This window comes from Spea bombifrons, chromosome 5 (genome assembly GCF_027358695.1).
Source record: "Spea bombifrons isolate aSpeBom1 chromosome 5, aSpeBom1.2.pri, whole genome shotgun sequence".
Taxonomy (NCBI): domain Eukaryota; kingdom Metazoa; phylum Chordata; class Amphibia; order Anura; family Pelobatidae; genus Spea; species Spea bombifrons.
Window position 1 is genome coordinate 83424591 of NC_071091.1, and position 22128 is coordinate 83446718.

Below are 22128 nucleotides of genomic sequence, written 5' to 3' on the forward strand. Positions count from 1 at the left end.
CCCCTTTGTATTCTACAGTTATTCGTGAAGTTGAAAAATCTGTGGGAAAGCATAGGGTCTATATAGTTTGTTTCCCTCCAATTTATAGCCAGCGTTCAGCACAACATTATTGAAAATTTATAAAGTATAAATAAAGTAACTGGAGAATGCAGGCATCGATCCCGCTACCTCTCGCATGCAAAGTGAGCGCTCTACCATTTGAGCTAATTCCCCTACATAGAGTGGCATGTTTTAGGTGAAACAGGGAAACAGTGTATTTGCTGCATGTAATGTACTGATGGGCTTGCTGCATGTACTGTTCTAATTACACATGAAACCAAGAAAACACTTGAAAAGCACATGAAAAGTCTGTGGGAAATCATAAGGTCTATATAGTTTGTTTCCCTCCAATTTATTGCCATCATAAGGTCTATATAGTTTGTTTCCCTCCAATTTATTGCCAGCGTTAAGCACAACATTATTGAAAATTTATAAAGTATAAATAAAGTAACTGGAGAATGCGGGGATCGATCCCGCTACCTCTCGCATGCTAAGCGAGCGCTCTACCATTTGAGCTAATTCCCCTACATAGAGTGGCATGTTTTAGGTGAAACAGGGAAACAGTGTATTTGCTGCATGTAATGTACTGATGGGCTTGCTGCATGTACTGTTCTAATTACACATGAAACCAAGAAAACACTTGAAAAGCACATGAAAAATCTGTGGGAAATCATAAGGTCTATATAGTTTGTTTCCCTCCAATTTATTGCCAGCATACGGTCTATATAGTTTGTTTCCCTCCAATTTATTGCCAGCGTTAAGCACAACATTATTGAAAATTTATAAAGTATAAATAAAGTAACTGGAGAATGCGGGCATTGATCCCACTACCTCTCGCATGCGAAGCGAGCGCTCTACCATTTGAGCTAATTCCCCTACACTGAGTCCATTGTTTTAGGTGAAACAGGGAAACAGTGTATTTGCTGCATGTAATGTACTGATGGGCTTACTGCATGTACTGCTCAAATTACACGTGAAACCAAGAAAACACTTGAAAAGCACACGTAAAATCTGTGGGAAAGCATAAGGTCTATATAGTTTGTTTCCCTCCAATTTATTGCCAGCGTGTCATCATGAACCCATTATGGTGATGAAGACATCACGAAACCATTATGATGTCATCATGATGTCATCATGAACCCATTATGATGATGTCATCATGAACCCATTATGATGTTGTCATGATGATGTTATCCTGAACCCATTATGATGTCATCATGAACCCATTGTGATGATGTCATCATGAACCTATTATGATGTCATCATGAACCCATTATGATGTCATCATGAACCCATTATGATGATGAAGTCATCACGAACCCATTATGATGTCATCATGATGATGTCATCATGAACCTATTGTGATGATGTCATCATGAACCCATTATGATGTCATCACGATGATGTCATCACGAACACATTCTGATGTCATCATGATGATGTCATCATGAACTCATTATGATGTCATCATGATGATGTCATCATGAACCGATTATGATGTCATCATGAACCCTTTATGATGATGAAGTCATCACGAAGCCATTATGATGTCATCATGATGATGTCATCATGAACCTATTGTGATGATGTCATCATGAACCCACTATGATATCATCACGATGATGTCATCACGAACACATTATGATGTCATGATGATGTCATCACGGACCCATTATGATGTCATCATGATGATGTCATCACGAACCCATTATGATGTCATCATGATGATGTCATCACGAACCCATTATGATGTCATCATGATGATGTCATCACGAACCCATTATGATGCTGTAATCATGATCCCACTATGATTTCTTCATGATGATGTCATCATGAACCCATTGTAATGAAGTCACCACAAACCCATTATGATGTCATCATGATGATGTCATCATGAACCCATTATGATGTCATCATGAACCCTTTATGATGATGTCATCACGAACCCTTCATGATGTCGTCATGATAAGGTCATCATAAACCCATTATGATGATGAAGTCATCATGAACCCATTATGATGTCATCATGATGATGTCATCATGAACCAATTGTGATGATGTCATCATGAACCCATTATGATCTTGCCATGATGATGTCAGGGAAACATGATGAAACAGGGAAACAGTGTATTTGCTTCATGTAATGTACCATTAAGCTTGCTGCTTGTACTGCTCTAATTACACATGAAACCAAGAAAACACTTAGAGAACACGGTCATTGAACCAACTACCCCTCGCATGCTAAGCGAGCACACCACCATTTGAACTAAATCCCCTTTGTATTCTACAGTTATTCGTGAAGTTGAAAAATCTGTGGGAAAGCATAGGGTCTATATAGTTTGTTTCCCTCCAATTTATAGCCAGCGTTCAGCAAACATTATTGAAAATTTATAAAGTATAAATAAAGTAACTGGAGAATGCAGGCATCGATCCCGCTACCTCTCGCATGCAAAGCGAGCGCTCTACCGTTTGAGCTAATTCCCCTACATATAGTGGCATGTTTTAGGTGAAACAGGGAAACAGTGTATTTGCTGCATGTAATGTACTGATGGGCTTGCTGCATGTACTGTTCTAATTACACATGAAACCAAGAAAACACTTGAAAAGCACATGAAAAGTCTGTGGGAAATCATATGGTCTATATAGTTTGTTTCCCTCCAATTTATTGCCATCATAAGGTCTATATAGTTTGTTTCCCTCCAATTTATTGCCAGCGTTAAGCACAACATTATTGAAAATTTATAAAGTATAAATAATGTAACTGGAGAATGCGGGCATCGACCCCGCTACCTCTCGCATGCTAAGCGAGCGCTCTACCATTTGAGCTAATTCCCCTACATAAAGTGGCATGTTTTAGGTGAAACAGGGAAACAGTGTATTTGCTGCATGTAATGTACTGATGGGCTTGCTGCATGTACTGTTCTAATTACACATGAAACCAAGAAAACACTTGAAAAGCACATGAAAAATCTGTGGGAAATCATAAGGTCTATATAGTTTGTTTCCCTCCAATTTATTGCCAGCATACGGTCTATATAGTTTGTTTCCCTCCAATTTATTGCCAGCGTTAAGCACAACATTATTGAAAATTTATAAAGTATAAATAAAGTAACTGGAGAATGCGGGCATCGATCCCGCTACCTCTCGCATGCTAAGCGAGCGCTCTACCATTTGAGCTAATTCCCCTACATAGGGTGGCATGTTTTAGGTGAAACAGGGAAACAGTGTATTTGCTGCATGTAATGTACTGATGGGCTTGCTGCATGTACTGTTCTAATTACACATGAAACCAAGAAAACACTTGAAAAGCACATGAAAAATCTGTGGGAAATCATAAGGTCTATATAGTTTGTTTCCCTCCAATTTATTGCCAGCATACGGTCTATATAGTTTGTTTCCCTCCAATTTATTGCCAGCGTTAAGCACAACATTATTGAAAATTTATAAAGTATAAATAAAGTAACTGGAGAATGCGGGCATCGATCCCGCTACCTCTCGCATGCTAAGCGAGCGCTCCACCATTTGAGCTAATTCCCCTACACTGAGTTCATTGTTTTAGGTGAAACAGGGAAACAGTGTATTTGCTGCATGCAATGTACTGATGGGCTTACTGCATGTACAGCCCAAATTACACATGAAACCAAGAAAACACTTGAAAAGCACATGTAAAATCTGTGGGAAAGCATAAGGTCTATATAGTTTGTTTCCCTCCAATTTATTGCCAGCGTGTCATCATGAACCCATTATGGTGATGAAGACATCACAAAACCATTATGATGTCATCATGATGTCATCATGAACCCATTATGATGATGTCATCATGAACCCATTATGATGTTGTCATGATGATGTTATCCTGAACCCATTATGATGTCATCATGAACCTATTGTGATGATGTCATCATGAACCTATTGTGATGTCATCATGAACCCATTATGATGTCATCATGATCCCATTATGATGATGAAGTCATCACGAACCCATTATGATGTCATCATGATGATGTCATCATGAACCTATTGTGATGATGTCATCATGAACCCATTATGATGTCATCACGATGACGTCATCACGAACACATTATGATGTCATCATGATGATGTCATCATGAACCCATTATGATGTCATCATGAACCCATTATGATGTCATCATGAACCCTTTATGATGATGAAGTCATCACGAACCCATTATGATGTCATCATGATGATGTCATCATGAACCTATTGTGATGATGTCATCATGAACCCACTATGATATCATCACGATGATGTCATCACGAACACATTATGATGTCATGATGATGTCATCACGGACCCATTATGATGTCATCATGATGATGTCATCACAAACCCATTATGATGTCATCATGATGATGTCATCACGAACCCATTATGATGTCATCATGATGATGTCATCACGAACCCATTATGATGCTGTAATCATGATCCCACTATGATTTCGTCATGATGATGTCATCATGAACCCATTGTAATGAAGTCACCACGAACCCATTATGATGTCATCATGATGATGTCATCATGAACCCATTATGATGTCATCATGAACCCTTTATGATGATGTCATCACGAACCCTTCATGATGTCGTCATGATAATGTCATCATAAACCCATTATGATGATGAAGTCATCATGAACCCATTATGATGTCATCATGATGATGTCATCATGAACCCATTGTGATGATGTCATCATGAACCCATTATGATATTGCCATGATGATGTCAGGGAAACATGATGAAACAGGGAAACAGTGTATTTGCTTCATGTAATGTACCATTAAGCTTGCTGCTTGTACTGCTCTAATTACACATGAAACCAAGAAAACACTTAGAGAACACGGTCATTGAACCAACTACCCCTCGCATGCTAAGCGAGCACACCACCATTTGAACTAAATCCCCTTTGTATTCTACAGTTATTTGTGAAGTTGAAAAATCTGTGGGAAAGCATAGGGTCTATATAGTTTGTTTCCCTCCAATTTATAGCCAGCGTTCAGCACAACATTATTGAAAATTTAGAAAGTATAAATAAAGTAACTGGAGAATGCGGGCATTGATCCCGCTACCTCTCGCATGCAAAGCGAGTGCTCTACCATTTGAGCTAATTCCCCTACATAGAGTGGCATGTTTTAGGTGAAACAGGGAAACAGTGTATTTGCTGCATGTAATGTACTGATGGGCTTGCTGCATGTACTGTTCTAATTACACATGAAACCAAGAAAACACTTGAAAAGCACATGAAAAGTCTGTGGGAAATCATAAGGTCTATATAGTTTGTTTCCCTCCAATTTATTGCCATCATAAGGTCTATATAGTTTGTTTCCCTCCAATTTATTGCCAGCGTTAAGCACAACATTATTGAAAATTTATAAAGTATAAATAAAGTAACTGGAGAATTCGGGCATCGATCCCGCTACCCCTCGCATGCTAAGCGAGCGCTCTACCCTTTGAGCTAATTCCCCTACATAGAGTGGCATGTTTTAGGTGAAACAGGGAAACAGTGTATTTGCTGCATGTAATGTACTGATGGGCTTGCTGCATGTACTGTTCTAATTACACATGAAACCAAGAAAACACTTGAAAAGCACATGAAAAATCTGTGGGAAATCATAAGGTCTATATAGTTTGTTTCCCTCCAATTTATTGCCAGCATACGGTCTATATAGTTTGTTTCCCTCCAATTTATTGCCAGCGTTAAGCACAACATTATTGAAAATTTATAAAGTATAAATAAAGTAACTGGAGAATGCGGGCATTGATCCCACTACCTCTCGCATGTGAAGCGAGCGCTCTACCATTTGAGCTTATTCCCCTAAACTGAGTCCATTGTTTTAGGTGAAACAGGGAAACAGTGTATTTGCTGCATGTAATGTACTGATGGGCTTGCTGCATGTACTGTTCTAATTACACATGAAACCAAGAAAACACTTGAAAAGCACATGAAAAGTCTGTGGGAAATCATAAGGTCTATATAGTTTGTTTCCCTCCAATTTATTGCCATCATAAGGTCTATATAGTTTGTTTCCCTCCAATTTATTGCCAGCGTTAAGCACAACATTATTGAAAATTTATAAAGTATAAATAAAGTAACTGGAGAATGCGGGCATCGACCCCGCTGCCTCTCGCATGCTAAGCGAGCGCTCTACCATTTGAGCTAATTCCCCTACATAGAGTGGCATGTTTTAGGTGAAACAGGGAAACAGTGTATTTGCTGCATGTAATGTACTGATGGGCTTGCTGCATGTACTGTTCTAATTACACATGAAACCAAGAAAACACTTGAAAAGCACATGAAAAATCTGTGGGAAATCATAAGGTCTATATAGTTTGTTTCCCTCCAATTTATTGCCAGCATACGGTCTATATAGTTTGTTTCCCTCCAATTTATTGCCAGCGTTAAGCACAACATTATTGAAAATTTATAAAGTATAAATAAAGTAACTGGAGAATGTGGGCATCGATCCCACTGCCTCTCGCATGCTAAGCGAGCGCTCTACCATTTGAGCTAATTCCCCTACACTGAGTTCATTGTTTTAGGTGAAACAGGGAAACAGTGTATTTGCTGCATGCAATGTACTGATGGGCTTACTGCATGTACAGCCCAAATTACACATGAAACCAAGAAAACACTTGAAAAGCACATGTAAAATCTGTGGGAAAGCATAAGGTCTATATAGTTTGTTTCCCTCCAATTTATTGCCAGCGTGTCATCATGAACCCATTATGGTGATGAAGACATCACGAAACCATTATGATGTCATCATGATGTCATCATGAACCCATTATGATGATGTCATCATGAACCCATTATGATGTTGTCATGATGATGTTATCCTGAACCCATTATGATGTCATCATGAACCCATTGTGATGATGTCATCATGAACCTATTATGATGTCATCATGAACCCATTATGATGTCATCATGAACCCATTATGATGATGAAGTCATCATGAACCCATGATGATGTCATCATGAACCCATTATGATGTCATCACGATGATGTCATCACGAACACATTATGATGTCATCATGATGATGTCATCATGAACCCATTATGATGCCATCATGATGATGTCATCATGATCCCATTATGATGTCATCATGAACCCTTTATGATGATGAAGTCATCACGAACCCATTATGATGTCATCATGATGATGTCCTCATGAACCTATTGTGATGATGTCATCATGAACCCACTATGATATCATCACGATGATGTCATCACGAACACATTATGATGTCATGATGATGTCATCACGGACCCATTATGATGTCATCATGATGATGTCATCACGAACCCATTATGATGTCATCATGATGATGTCATCACGGACCCATTATGATGTCATCATGATGATGTCATCACGAACCCATTATGATGCTGTAATCATGATCCCACTATGATTTCGTCATGATGATGTCATCATGAACCCATTGTAATGAAGTCACCACAAACCCATTATGATGTCATCATGATGATGTCATCATGAACCCATTATGATGTCATCATGAACCCTTTATGATGATGTCATCACGAACCCTTCATGATGTCGTCATGATAATGTCATCATGAACCCATTATGATGATGAAGTCATCATGAACCCATTATGATGACATCATGATGATGTCATCATGAACCCATTGTGATGATGTCATCATGAACCCATTATGATATTGCCATGATGATGTCAGGGAAACATGATGAAACAGGGAAACAGTGTATTTGCTTCATGTAATGTACCATTAAGCTTGCTGCTTGTACTGCTCTAATTACACATGAAACCAAGAAAACACTTAGAGAACACGGTCATTGAACCTACTACCCCTCGCATGCTAAGCGAGCACACCACCATTTGAACTAAATCCCCTTTGTATTCTACAGTTATTCGTGAAGTTGAAAAATCTGTGGGAAAGCATAGGGTCTATATAGTTTGTTTCCCTCCAATTTATTGCCAGCGTTAAGCACAACATTATTGAAAATGTATAAAGTATAAATAAAGTAACTGGAGAATGCGGGCATCGATCCCGCTACCTTTCGCATGCAAAGCGAGCGCTCTACCATTTGAGCTAATTCCCCTACATAGAGTGGCATGTTTTAGGTGAAACAGGGAAACAGTGTATTTGCTGCATGTAATGTACTGATGGGCTTGCTGCATGTACTGTTCTAATTACACATGAAACCAAGAAAACACTTGAAAAGCACATGAAAAATCTGTGGGAAATCATAAGGTCTATATAGTTTGTTTCCCTCCAATTTATTGCCAGCATACGGTCTATATACCGTATTTGCTCGATTATAAGACGACCCCGATTATAAGACGACCCCCCAAAATCAAAATATTAATTTAGGAAAAAAACAAAAAGCCTGAATATAAGACGACCCTATAGGAAAAAAAGTTTTACCAGTAAATATTAATTCATGTAAATATATTTTTTAAATTTCCTTTTATTTGCCAACCTGCCCCCCCCAGTTATGCCACTCTGCCCCCAGAAATGCTTTATACCCCCCCTATTTGCCACTCTGCCCCATGATATGCCTTATACCCCTATATGCCACTCTGGCATATAGGGGGTTAAAAGGCATATCATGGGGCTGAGTGGCATATAGGGGGTTAAAATGCATTTCTGGAGGTATATATGCATATCATGGGGCTGAGTGGCATATAGGGGGTTAAAATGCATTTCTGGAGGTCCAGAAATGCATTTTAACCCCCTATATGCCACTCAGCCCCATGATATGCCTTTTAACCCAGCATGTACTGGCTGCCTTGGCTTGATAGGAGTGTGATTGCTGCTAACAGCAATCACACTCCTATCAAGCCAAGGCAGCCAGTACATGCTGGAACCTGGGGATGATAGTAGTGGGATTACAGCCTCCCTATGCCATGCTACAACCCCCACCCCTCTTACACATCCATGCTATCACACACAAACACACATTCACAAACATTTAAATACTCATTCATTCCATTAATCACACATACTTCACACATTAATCACACATACTTACCCAAAAACCCTCCCCCACCCCCTTACCTGAACTGCAGATCTCTCACTCGAAGACTTCTGCAGGGGACCGGCTGTACCAGCAACTTCTCTGGCCCCGCCCCCAGAGGAGGGAGGGGGAGATAGAGTTCTGTGAGGAAGCTACAAGCTTCCTGTCCTCCTGCTTCTAACGGAAGAGACGCTGCTCGCGACCGGTAAGCAGCATGGCCCCAGCCATTTTTGGGGGGTCTGATTAGAAGACGACCCCGATTATAAGACGAGGGGTATTTTTCAGAGCATTTGCTCTGGAAAAAACCTCGTCTTAAAATCGAGCAAATACGGTAGTTTGTTTCCCTCCAATTTATTGCCAGCGTTAAGCACAACATTATTGAAAATTTATAAAGTATAAATAAAGTAACGGGAGAATGCGGGCATCGATCCCGCTACCTTTCACATGCTAAGCGAGCGCTCTACCATTTGAGCTAATTCCCTTACACAGAATGGCATGTTTTAGGTGAAACAGGGAAACAGTGTATTTGCTGCATGTACTGTACTGATGGGCTTGCTGCATGTACTGTTCTAATTACACATGAAACCAAGAAAACACTTGAAAAGCACATGAAAAATCTGTGGGAAATCATAAGGTCTATATAGTTTGTTTCCCTCCAATTTATTGCCAGCGTTAAGCACAGGATTATTGAAAATTTATAAAGTATAAATAAAGTAACTGGAGAACGCGGGCATCGATACCGCTAGCTCTCGCATGCTAAGCGAGCGCTCTACCATTTGAGCTAATTCCCCTACACAGAGTGGCATTTTTTAGGTGAAACAGGGAAACAGTGTATTTGCTGCATGTAATGTACTGATGGGCTTGCTGCATGTACTGTTCTAATTACACATGAAACCAAGAAAACACTTGAAAAGCACATGAAAAATCTGTGGGAAATCATAAGGTCTATATAGTTTGTTTCCCTCCAATTTATTGCCAGCATACGGTCTATATAGTTTGTTTCCCTCGAATTTATTGCCAGCGTTAATCACAACATTATTGAAAATTTATAAAGTATAAATAAAGTAACTGGAGAATGCGGGCATCGATCCTGCTACCTCTCACATGCTAAGCGAGCGCTCTACCATTGGAGCTAATTCCCCTACACTGAGTATGTTGTTTTAGGTGAAACAGGGAAACAGTGTATTTGCTGCATGTAATGTACTGATGGGCTTACTGCATGTACTGCTCAAATTACACATGAAACCAAGAAAACACTTGAAAAGCACATGTAAAATCTGTGGGAAAGCATAAGGTCTATATAGTTTGTTTCCCTCCAATTTATTGCCAGCGTGTCATCATGAACCCATTATGGTGATGAAGACATCACGAACCCATTATGATGTCATCATGATGTCATCATGAACCCATTATGATGATGTCATCATGAACCCATTATGATGTTGTCATGATGATGTTATCCTGAACCCATTATGATGTCATCATGAACCCATTGTGATGATGTCATCATGAACCTATTATGATGTCATCATGAACCCATTATGATGTCATCATGAACCCATTATGATGATGAAGTCATCACGAACCCATTATGATGTCATCATGATGATGTCATCATGAACCTATTGTGATGATGTCATCATGAACCCATTATGATGTCATCACGATGATGTCATCACGAACACATTATGATGTCATCATGATGATGTCATCATGAACCCATTATGATGTCATCATGATGATGTCATCATGAACCGATTATGATGTCATCATGAACCCTTTATGATGATGAAGTCATCACGAACCCATTATGATGTCATCATGATGATGTCATCATGAACCTATTGTGATGATGTCATCATGAACCCACTATGATATCATCACGATGATGTCATCACGAACACATTATGATGTCATGATGATGTCATCACGAACCCATTATGATGTCATCATGATGATGTCATGACGAACCCATTATGATGTCATCATGATGATGTCATCACGAACCCATTATGATGCTGTAATCATGATCCCACTATGATTTCGTCATGATGATGTCATCATGAACCCATTGTAATGAAGTCACCACGAACCCATTATGATGTCATCATGATGATGTCATCATGAACCCATTATGATGTCATCATGAACCCTTTATGATGATGTCATCACGAACCCTTCATGATGTCGTCATGATAATGTCATCATAAACCCATTAAGATGATGAAGTCATCATGAACCCATTATGATGTCATCATGATGATGTCATCATGAACCCATTGTGATGATGTCATCATGAACCCATTATGATATTGCCATGAGGATGTCAGGAAAACATGATGAAACAGGGAAACTGTATTTGCTTCATGTAATGTACCATTAAGCTTGCTGCTTGTACTGCTCTAATTACACATGAAACCAAGAAAACACTTAGAGAACACGGTCATTGAACCAACTACCCCTCGCATGCTAAGCGAGCACAACACCATTTGAACTAAATCCCCTTTGTATTCTACAGTTATTCGTGAAGTTGAAAAATCTGTGGGAAAGCATAGGGTCTATATAGTTTGTTTCCCTCCAATTTATAGCCAGCGTTCAGCACAACATTATTGAAAATTTATAAAGTATAAATAAAGTAACTGGAGAATGTGGGCATCGATCCCACTGCCTCTCGCATGCTAAGCGAGCGCTCTACCATTTGAGCTAATTCCCCTACACTGAGTCCATTGTTTTAGGTGAAACAGGGAAACAGTGTATTTGCTGCATGTAATGTACTGATGGGCTTACTGCATGTACTGCTCAAATTACACATGAAACCAAGAAAACACTTGAAAAGAAACATGTAAAATCTGTGGGAAAGCATAAGGTCTATATAGTTTGTTTCCCTCCAATTTATTGCCAGCGTGTCATCATGAACCCATTATGGTGATGAAGACATCACGAACCCATTATGATGTCATCATGATGTCATCATGAACCCATTATGATGATGTCATCATGAACCCATTATGATGTTGTCATGATGATGTTATCCTGAACCCATTATGATGTCATCATGAACCCATTGTGATGATGTCATCATGAACCTATTATGATGTCATCATGAACCCATTATGATGTCATTATGAACCCATTATGATGATGAAGTCATCACGAACCCATTATGATGTCATCATGATGATGTCATCATGAACCTATTGTGATGATGTCATCATGAACCGATTATGATGTCATCATGAACCCTTTATGATGATGAAGTCATCACAAACCCATTATGATGTCATCATGATGATGTCATCATGAACCTATTGTGATGATGTCATCATGAACCCACTATGATATCATCACGATGATGTCATCACGAAAACATTAAGATGTCATGATGATGTCATCACGGAGCCATTATGATGTCATCATGATGATGTCATCACGAACCCATTATGATGTCATCATGATGATGTCATCACGAACCCATTATGATGCTGTAATCATGATCCCACTATGATTTCGTCATGATGATGTCATCATGAACCCATTGTAATGAAGTCACCACGAACCCATTATGATGTCATCATGATGATGTCATCATGAACCCATTATGATGTCATCATGAACCCTTTATGATGATGTCATCACGAACCCTTCATGATGTCGTCATGATAATGTCATCATGAACCCATTATGATGATGAAGTCATCATGAACCCATTATGATGTCATCATGATGATGTCATCATGAACCCATTGTGATGATGTCATCATGAACCCATTATGATATTGCCATGATGATGTCAGGGAAACATGATGAAACAGGGAAACAGTGTATTTGCTTCATGTAATGTACCATTAAGCTTGCTGCTTGTACTGCTCTAATTACACATGAAACCAAGAAAACACTTAGAGAACACGGTCATTGAACCTACTACCCCTCGCATGCTAAGCGAGCACACCACCATTTGAACTAAATCCCCTTTGTATTCTACAGTTATTCGTGAAGTTGAAAAATCTGTGGGAAAGCATTGGGTCTATATAGTTTGTTTCCCTCCAATTTATTGCCAGCGTTAAGCACAACATTATTGAAAATGTATAAAGTATAAATAAAGCAACTGGAGAATGCGGGCATCGATCCCGCTACCTTTCGCATGCAAAGCGAGCACTCTACCATTTGAGCTAATTCCCCTACATAGAGTGGCATGTTTTAGGTGAAACAGGGAAACAGTGTATTTGCTGCATGTAATGTACTGATGGGCTTGCTGCATGTACTGTTCTAATTACACATGAAACCAAGAAAACACTTGAAAAGCACATGAAAAATCTGTGGGAAATCATAAGGTCTATATAGTTTGTTTCCCTCCAATTTATTGCCAGCATACGGTCTATATAGTTTGTTTCCCTCCAATTTATTGCCAGCGTTAAGCACAACATTATTGAAAATTTATAAAGTATAAATAAAGTAACTGGAGAATGCGGACATCGATCCCGCTACCTCGCGCATGCTAAGCGAGCGCTCGACCATTTCAGATAATTCCCCTACACTGAGTCCATTGTTTTAGGTGAAACAGGGAAACAGTGTATTTGCTGCATGCAATGTACTGATGGGCTTACTGCATGTACTGCTCAAATTACACATGAAACCAAGAAAACACTTGAAAAGCACATGTAAAATCTGTGGGAAAGCATAAGGTCTATATAGTTTGTTTCCCTCCAATTTATTGCCAGCGTGTCATCATGAACCCATTATGGTGATGAAGATATCACGAACCCATTATGATGTCATCATGATGTCATCATGAACCCATTATGATGATGTCATCATGAACCCATTATGATGTTGTCATGATGATGTTATCCTGAACCCATTATGATGTCATCATGAACCCATTGTGATGATGTCATCATGAACCTATTATGATGTCATCATGAACCCATTATGATGTCATCATGAACCCATTATGATGATGAAGTCATCACGAACCCATTATGATGTCATCATGATGATGTCATCATGAACCTATTGTGATGATGTCATCATGAACCCATTATGATGTTATCACGATGATGTCATCACGAACACATTATGATGTCATCATGATGATGTCATCATGAACCCATTATGATGTCATCATGATGATGTCATCATGAACCCATTATGATGTCATCATGAACCCTTTATGATGATGAAGTCATCACGAACCCATTATGATGTCATCATGATGATGTCATCATGAACCTATTGTGATGATGTCATCATGAACCCACTATGATATCATCACGATGATGTCATCACGAACACATTATGATGTCATGATGATGTCATCACGGACCCATTATGATGTCATCATGATGATGTCATCACGAACCCATTATGATGTCATCATGATGATGTCATCACGAACCCATTATGATGCTGTAATCATGATCCCACTATGATTTCGTCATGATGATGTCATCATGAACCCATTGTAATGCAGTCACCACGAACCCATTATGATGTCATCATGATGATGTCATCATGAACCCATTATGATGTCATCATGAACTCTTTATGATGATGTCATCACGAACCCTTCATGATGTCATCATGATAATGTCATCATGAACCCATTATGATGATGAAGTCATCATGAACCCATTATGATGACATCATGATGATGTCATCATGAACCCATTGTGATGATGTCATCATGAACCCATTATGATATTGCCATGATGATGTCAGGGAAACATGATGAAACAGGGAAACAGTGTATTTGCTTCATGTAATGTACCATTAAGCTTGCTGCTTGTACTGCTCTAATTACACATGAAACCAAGAAAACACTTAGAGAACACGGTCATTGAACCTACTACCCCTCGCATGCTAAGCGAGCACACCACCATTTGAACTAAATCCCCTTTGTATTCTACAGTTATTCGTGAAGTTGAAAAATCTGTGGGAAAGCATAGGGTCTATATAGTTTGTTTCCCTCCTATTTATTGCCAGTGTTAAGCACAATATTATTGAAAATGTATAAAGTATAAATAAAGTAACTGGAGAATGCGGGCATCGATCCCGCTACCTTTCCCATGCAAAGCGAGCGCTCTTCCATTTGAGCTAATTCCCCTACATAGAGTGGCATGTTTTAGGTGAAACAGGGAAACAGTGTATTTGCTGCATGTAATGTACTGATGGGCTTGCTGCATGTACTGTTCTAATTACACATGAAACCAAGAAAACACTTGAAAAGTACATGAAAAATCTGTGGGAAATCATAAGGTCTATATAGTTTGTTTCCCTCCAATTTATTGCCAGCATACGGTCTATATAGTTTGTTTCCCTCCAATTTATTGCCAGCGTTAAGCACAACATTATTGAAAATTTATAAAGTATAAATAAAGTAACTGGAGAATGCAGGTATTGATCCTGCTACCTCTCGCATGCTAAGCGAGCGCTCTACCATTTGAGCTAATTCCCCTACATAAAGTAGCATGTTTTAGGTGAAACAGGGAAACAGTGTATTTGCTGCATGTAATGTACTGATGGGCTTGCTGCATGTACTGTTCTAATTACACATGAAACCAAGAAAACACTTGAAAAGCACATGAAAAATCTGTGGGAAATCATAAGGTCTAAATAGTTTGTTTCCCTCCAATTTATTGCCAGCATACGGTCTATATAGTTTGTTTCCCTCGAATTTATTGCCAGCGTTAAGCACAACATTATTGAAAATGTATAAAGTATAAATAAAGTAACTGGAGAATGCGGGCATCGATCCCGCTACCTCTCGCATGCTAAGCGAGCGCTCTACCATTTGAGCTAATTCCCCTACACTGAGTCCATTGTTTTGGGTGAAACAGGGAAACAGTGTATTTGCTGCATGTAATGTACTGATGGGCTTACTGCATGTACTGCTCAAATTACACATGAAACCAAGAAAACACTTGAAAAGCACATGTAAAATCTGTGGGAAAGCATAAGGTCTATATAGTTTGTTTCCCTCCAATTTATTGCCAGCGTGTCATCATGAACCCATTATGGTGATGAAGACATCACGAACCCATTATGATGTCATCATGATGTCATCATGAACCCATTATGATGATGTCATCATGAACCCATTATGATGTTGTCATGATGATGTTATCCTGAACCCATTATGATGTCATCATGAACCCATTGTGATGATGTCATCATGAACCTATTATGATGTCATCATGAACCCATTATGATGTCATCATGAACCCATTATGATGATGAAGTCATCACGAACCCATTATGATGTCATCATGATGATGTCATCATGAACCTATTGTGCTGATGTCATCATGAACCCATTATGATGTCATCACGATGATGTCATCACGAACACATTATGATGTCATCATGATGATGTCATCATGAACCCATTATGATGTCATCATGATGATGTCATCATGAACCCATTATGATGTCATCATGAACCCTTTATGATGATGAAGTCATCACGAACCCATTATGATGTTATCATGATGTCATCACGGACCCATTATGATGTCATCATGATGATGTCATCACGAACCCATTATGATGTCATCATGATGATGTCATCACGAACCCATTATGATGTCATCATGATGATGTCATCACGAACCCATTATGATGCTGTAATCATGATCCCATTATGATTTCGTCATGATGATGTCATCATGAACCCATTGTAATGAAGTCACCACGAACCCATTATGATGCTGTAATCATGATCCCATTATGATTTCGTCATGATGATGTCATCATGAACCCATTATGATGTCATCATGAACCCTTTATGATGATGTCATCACGAACCCTTCATGATGTCGTCATGATAATGTCATCATAAACCCATTATGATGATGAAGTCATCATGAACCCATTATGATGTCATCATGATGATGTCATCATGAACCCATTGTGATGATGTCATCATGAACCCATTATGATATTGCCATGATGATGTCAGGGAAACATGATGAAACAGGGAAACAGTGTATTTGCTTCATGTAATGTACCATTAAGCTTGCTGCTTGTACTGCTCTAATTACACATGAAACCAAGAAAACGCTTAGAGAACACGGTCATTGAACCAACTACCCCTCGCATGCTAAGCGAGCACACCACCATTTGAACTAAATCCCCTTTGTATTCTACAGTTATTCGTGAAGTTGAAAAATCTGTGGGAAAGCATAGGGTCTATATAGTTAGTTTCCCTCCAATTTATTGCCAGCGTTAAGCACAACATTATTGAAAATTTATAAAGTATAAATAAAGTAACTGGAAAATGCGGGTATCGATCCCGCTACCTCTCGCATGCAAGGCGAGCGCTCTACCATTCGAGCTAATTCCCCTACATAGCGTGGCATGTTTTAGGTGAAACAGGGAAACAGTGTATTTGCTGCATGTAATGTACTGATGGGCTTGCTGCATGTACTGTTCTAATTACACATGAAACCAAGAAAACACTTGAAAAGCACATGAAAAGTCTGTGGGAAATCATAACGTCTATATAGTTTGTTTCCCTCCAATTTATTGCCATCATAAGGTCTATATAGTTTGTTTCCCTCCAATTTATTGCCAGCGTTAAGCACAACATTATTGAAAATTTCTAAAGTATAAATAAAGTGACTGGAGAATGCGGGCATCGATCCCGCTACCTCTCGCATGCTAAGCAAGCGCTCTACCATTTGAGCTAATTCCCCTACACTGCATCCATTGTTTTAGGTGAAACAGGGAAACAGTGTATTTGCTGCATGTAATGTACTGATGGGCTTACTGCATGTACTGCCCAAATTACACATGAAACCAAGAAAACACTTGAAAAGCACATGTAAAATCTGTGGGAAAGCATAAGGTCTATATAGTTTGTTTCCCTCCAATTTATTGCCAGCGTGTCATCATGAACCCATTATGGTGATGAAGACATCACGAACCCATTATGATGTCATCATGATGTCATCATGAACCCATTATGATGATGTCATCATGAACCCATTATGATGTTGTCATGATGATGTTATCCTGAACCCATTATGATGTCATCATGAACCCATTGTGATGATGTCATCATTAACCTATTATGATGTCATCATGAACCCATTATGATGTCATCATGAACCCATTATGATGATGAAGTCATCACGAACCCATTATGATGTCATCATGATGATGTCATCATGAACCTATTGTGATGATGTCATCATGAACCGATTATGATGTCATCATGAACCCTTTATGATGATGAAGTCATCACAAACCCATTATGATGTCATCATGATGATGTCATCATGAACCTATTGTGATGATGTCATCATGAACCCACTATGATATCATCACGATGATGTCATCACGAACACATTAAGATGTCATGATGATGTCATCACGGAGCCACTATGATGTCATCATGATGATGTCATCACGAACCCATTATGATGTCATCATGATGATGTCATCACGAACCCATTATGATGCTGTAATCATGATCCCACTATGATTTCGTCATGATGATGTCATCATGAACCCATTGTAATGAAGTCACCACGAACCCATTATGATGTCATCATGATGATGTCATCATGAACCCATTATGATGTCATCATGAACCCTTTATGATGATGTCATCACGAACCCTTCATGATGTCGTCATGATAATGTCATCATAAACCCATTATGATGATGAAGTCATCATGAACCCATTATGATGTCATCATGATGATGTCATCATGAACCCATTGTGATGATGTCATCATGAACCCATTATGATATTGCCATGATGATGTCAGGGAAACATGATGAAACAGGGAAACAGTGTATTTGCTTCATGTAATGTACCATTAAGCTTGCTGCTTGTACTGCTCTAATTACACATGAAACCAAGAAAACACTTAGAGAACACGGTCATTGAACCAACTACCCCTCGCATGCTAAGCGAGCACACCACCATTTGAACTAAATCCCCTTTGTATTCTACAGTTATTCGTGAAGTTGAAAAATCTGTGGGAAAGCATAGGGTCTATATAGTTTGTTTCCCTCCAATTTATAGCCAGCGTTCAGCACAACATTATTGAAAATTTATAAAGTATAAATAAAGTAACTGGACAATGCGGGCATCGTTCCCGCTACCTCTCGCATGCAAAGCGAGCGCTCTACCATTTGAGCTAATTCCCCTACATAGAGTGGCATGTTTTAGGTGAAACAGGGAAACAGTGTATTTGCTGCATGTAATGTACTGATGGGCTTGCTGCATGTACTGTTCTAATTACACATGAAACCAAGAAAACACTTGAAAAGCACATGAAAAGTCTGTGGGAAATCATAAGGTCTATATAGTTTGTTTCCCTACAATTTATTGCCAGCATAAGGTCTATATAGTTTGTTTCCCTCCAATTTATTGCCAGCGTTAAGCACAACATTATTGAAAATTTATAAAGTATAAATAAAGTAACTGGAGAATGCGGGCAACGATCCCGCTACCTCTCGCATGCTAAGCGAGCGCTCTACTATTTGAGCTAATTCCCCTACATTGAGTCTATAGTTTTAGGTGAAACAGGGAAACAGTGTATTTGCTGCATGTAATGTACTGATGGGCTTACTGCATGTACTGCTCTAATTACACATGAAACCAAAAAAACACTTGAAAAGCACATGAAAAATCTGTGGGAAAGCATAAGGTCTATATAGTTTGTTTCCCTCCAATTTATTGCCAGCGTTAAGCACAACATTATTGAAAATTTATAAAGTATAAATAAAGTAACTGGAGAATGCTGGCATCGATCCCGCTACTTCTCGCATGCTAAGCGAGCGCTCTACCATTTGAGCTTATTCCCCTACATTGAGCAAATAGTTTTAGGTGAAACAGGGAAACAGTGTATTTGCTGCATGTAATGTACTGATGGGCTTGCTGCATGTACTGTTCTAATTACACATGAAACCAAGAAAACACTTGAAATCACATGAAAAATCTGTGGGAAATCATAAAGTCTATATAGTTTGTTTCCCTCCAATTTATTGCCAGCGTTAAGCACAACATTCTTGAAAATTTATAAAGTATAAATAAGATACCTAGAGAATGCGGGCATCGGTCCTGCTACCTCTCGCATGCTAGGCGAGCGCTCTACCGTTTGAGCTAATTCCCCTACATAGAGTTGTTTGCTTTAGGTGAAACAGGGAAACAGTGTATTTGTTGCATGTAATTTACTGATGGGCTTGCTGCATGTACTGTTCTAATTACACATGAAACCAAGAAAACACTTGAAAATCACATGAAAAATCTGTGGGAAATCATAAGGTCTATATAGTTTGTTTCCCTCCAATTTATTGCCAGCATAAGGTCTATAGTTTGTTTCCCTCCAATTTATTGCCAGCGTTAAGCACAATATTATTGAACATTTATAAAGTATAAATAATGTAACGGGAGAATGCGGGCATTGATCCGCTACCTCTCGCATGCTAAGTGAGCGCTCTACCATTTGAGCTAATTCCCCTACACAGAATGGCATGTTTTAGGTGAAACAGGGAAACAGTGTATTTGCTGCATGTAATGTACTGATGGGCTTGCTGCATGTACTGTTCTAATTACACATGAAACCAAGAAAACACTTGAAAAGCACATGAAAAATCTGTGGGAAATCATAAGGTCTATATAGTTTGTTTCCCTCCAATTTATTGCCAGTGTTAAGCACAACATTATTTGAAAATTTATAAAATATAAGTAAAATAACTGGAGAATGCAGGCATTGATCCCGCTACCTCTCGCGTGCTAAATGAGCGCTCTACCATTTGAGCTTATTCCCCTGCAACGAATCTATTGTTTTAGGTGAAACAGGGAAACAGTGTATTTGCTGCATGTGATGTACTGATGGGCTTGCTGCATGTACTGTTCTAATTACACATGAAACCAAGAAAACCCTTGAAATGCACGTGAAAAATCTGTGGGAAATCATAAGGTCTATATAGTTTGTTTCCCTCCAATTTATTGCCAGCATAAGGTCTATATAGTTTGTTTCCCTCCAATTTATTGCCAGCATTAAGGACAACATTATTGAAAATTTATTAAGTATAAATTAAGTAACTGGAGAATGCGGGCATCGATCCCGCTACCTCTCGCATGCTAAGCGAGGGGTCTACCATTTGAGCTAATTCCCCTACACAGAATGGCATGTTTTAGGTGAAACAGGGAAACAGTGTATTTGCTGCATGTAATGTACTGATGGGCTTGCTGCATGCACTGTTCTAATTACACATGAAACCAAGAAAACACTTGAAAAGCACATGAAAAATCTGTGGGAAATCATAAGGTCTATATAGTTTGTTTCCCTCCAATTTATTGCCAGCATAAGGTCTATATAGTTTGTTTCCCTCCAATTTATTGCCAGCGTTAAGCACAACATTATTAAAAAATTTATAAAGTATAAATAAAGTAACTGGAGAATGCAGGCATCGATCTCACTACCTCTCGCATGCTAAGCGAGGGCTCTACCATTTGAGCTAACTCCCCTACATTGAGTACATAGTTTTAGGTGAAACAGGGAAACAGTGTATTTCCTGCATGTAATGTACTGATGGGCTTACTGCATGTACTGCTCTAATTACACATGAAACCAAAAAAAGACTTGAAAAGCACATGAAAAATTTGTGGGAAAGCATAAGGTCTATATAGTTTGCTTCCCTCCAATTAATTGCCAGTGTTAAGCACAACATTATTTGAAAATTTATAAAGTATAAATAAAATAACTGGAGAATGCGGGCATTGATCCCGCTACCTCTCGCATGCTAAATGAGCGTTCTACCATTTGAGCTTATTCCCCTACAACGAATCCATTATTTTAGGCGAAACAGGGAAACAGTGTATTTGCTGCATGTAATGTACTGATGGGCTTGCTGCATGTACTGCTCTAATTACACATGAAACCAAAAAAAACACTTGAAAAGCACATGAAAAATCTGTGGGAAAGCATAAGGTCTATATAGTTTGTTTCCCTCCAATTTATTGCCAGCGTTAAGCACAACATTATTGAAAATTAATAAAGTATAAATAAAGTAACTGGAGAAGGCAGGTATTGATCCCGCTACCTT

At 38.8% G+C, this 22128-nt stretch overlaps 10 non-coding genes across 10 annotated transcripts; all 10 read right to left on the reverse strand.

The window, feature by feature from the left end:
• Positions 1 to 491: 491 nt before the first annotated feature.
• On the reverse strand, positions 492 to 564 carry TRNAA-AGC (transfer RNA alanine (anticodon AGC)). Its single transcript has one exon. It is a non-coding gene; the product is annotated as a tRNA-Ala (tRNA).
• Positions 565 to 2801: 2237 nt separating this feature from the next.
• Positions 2802 to 2874, reverse strand: TRNAA-AGC (transfer RNA alanine (anticodon AGC)). Its single transcript has one exon. It is a non-coding gene; the product is annotated as a tRNA-Ala (tRNA).
• Positions 2875 to 3152: 278 nt separating this feature from the next.
• TRNAA-AGC (transfer RNA alanine (anticodon AGC)) lies at positions 3153 to 3225 on the reverse strand. The gene has a single exon. It is a non-coding gene; the product is annotated as a tRNA-Ala (tRNA).
• Positions 3226 to 5098: 1873 nt separating this feature from the next.
• Positions 5099 to 5171, reverse strand: TRNAA-UGC (transfer RNA alanine (anticodon UGC)). The gene has a single exon. It is a non-coding gene; the product is annotated as a tRNA-Ala (tRNA).
• Positions 5172 to 6151: 980 nt separating this feature from the next.
• TRNAA-AGC (transfer RNA alanine (anticodon AGC)) lies at positions 6152 to 6224 on the reverse strand. The gene has a single exon. It is a non-coding gene; the product is annotated as a tRNA-Ala (tRNA).
• A 278-nt stretch (positions 6225 to 6502) lies between these two features.
• TRNAA-AGC (transfer RNA alanine (anticodon AGC)) lies at positions 6503 to 6575 on the reverse strand. Its single transcript has one exon. It is a non-coding gene; the product is annotated as a tRNA-Ala (tRNA).
• Positions 6576 to 11703: 5128 nt separating this feature from the next.
• Positions 11704 to 11776, reverse strand: TRNAA-AGC (transfer RNA alanine (anticodon AGC)). Its single transcript has one exon. It is a non-coding gene; the product is annotated as a tRNA-Ala (tRNA).
• A 3668-nt stretch (positions 11777 to 15444) lies between these two features.
• On the reverse strand, positions 15445 to 15517 carry TRNAA-AGC (transfer RNA alanine (anticodon AGC)). The gene has a single exon. It is a non-coding gene; the product is annotated as a tRNA-Ala (tRNA).
• A 278-nt stretch (positions 15518 to 15795) lies between these two features.
• On the reverse strand, positions 15796 to 15868 carry TRNAA-AGC (transfer RNA alanine (anticodon AGC)). Its single transcript has one exon. It is a non-coding gene; the product is annotated as a tRNA-Ala (tRNA).
• A 1464-nt stretch (positions 15869 to 17332) lies between these two features.
• On the reverse strand, positions 17333 to 17405 carry TRNAA-UGC (transfer RNA alanine (anticodon UGC)). The gene has a single exon. It is a non-coding gene; the product is annotated as a tRNA-Ala (tRNA).
• Between the last annotated feature and the right edge of the window lie 4723 nt (positions 17406 to 22128).